Below are 1361 nucleotides of genomic sequence, written 5' to 3' on the forward strand. Positions count from 1 at the left end.
TTGCCATGCCCCGCGCCATCTTTGAGATCGTTTGTTTCTTTGACCCTATTGGTGTGGCTATCGTGTTAGTCCATCTCACTGAGGGTTTTCTTTGATTCTCCTGTGTAGCAAGCATGGTTCCCTTTTCTGTTGATAGCATGTACAGCTGTCGAAGCAAAAAAGTATTGCTAATAGAGATCCAATTTATAAATACCCAAACTCAACACCGTTGAGTTGATGGCGGCTCACACGACTCCATAGGACAGCGTAGAACTGCCCCTGTAGGTTTCCGAGACTATTAACGTTCCATGAGAATACAAAGTCACACCTTTGCCCTGCAGAGCGGCTGGTGGTTTTGAACTGCTGACCTTGGAGGTTCACAATCCAAAGTGTACCTCACTTCGTTACCAAAAGCGACTTTGTTCATACATGCATAACCTTCTTCCAAACAAAATGTGCACCTATGTGTCTCTGCAATATAATGAATGACTGCAGATAAGTTCTCTCAGTCGGACACTTGTCTTAGTCTTGTGAAAGTGCCTTACCCCCGACTCCCCCGCCCCCCCCCCAAAGTCCATTCTAAATAGTGGCTTCAGACAGGATCTGCTCAGAAGATTGTCGCAATTTTTTTACTATTTTGGGGGGCCCCAAAGGGTTGACAGTTTCTTGAAGGACATATGGCAATCAAATGATAAAGAATTTTTATGAAATTTGAAATACGAATTGGTGTGAGAGAAAGGCCAGGAAAATTGTGTTGAGAATACTTTTGCCCCCCACGCACCCCTCCATCATGATAACGCACCTGCTCATTCTTTGAGAATCATAAAGACTGTGAGACTTCTGGTGGGAAACCTCACTCTGTATACCCCACAGGCCTCATCTCCCGTGAGACATCTCATTGCTCCCCAAACCCAAGGAACATTTCAGAGGAACACTGGTTGAATCCCTTGTGGGTGGCAAATCTGTCATGTTGGTGAAGTACAAATTGAACTGCTCAGAATCCTTCTGGGGAGGGTTAGAAAGGTGGAAGGACATATATCGACCTATATGGAGGATCTGTTGAGAAACAAAAGCTTCATGCTGTGGAATGTTGGTTTAACGGGAGTTTCTATGATTTCATAGCAGTTCTTTGACTCCCCCTCATGTGCCGCTACTGTGATTAAACTTGCAGGTACTTTGTGACAGAAAGGCATTTATTCACCACTTACAACCATCAAGTTAGAAAATGATTCACATGTTTTCATGATGGAAAACCAGCCACTAGAGGCAATCACTGACAGCTGTGTAGCCCTTCTTCTGATCCTCTGTTTATCCCTGTATGTAGCACTCTCTTAAAACTGAAGATGGAGTAAGACGTTGTACAGGATTTTGTAAACCGTGTT

This window comes from Tenrec ecaudatus, unplaced genomic scaffold (assembly GCF_050624435.1).
Source record: "Tenrec ecaudatus isolate mTenEca1 unplaced genomic scaffold, mTenEca1.hap1 Scaffold_2127, whole genome shotgun sequence".
Classification (NCBI taxonomy): domain Eukaryota; kingdom Metazoa; phylum Chordata; class Mammalia; order Afrosoricida; family Tenrecidae; genus Tenrec; species Tenrec ecaudatus.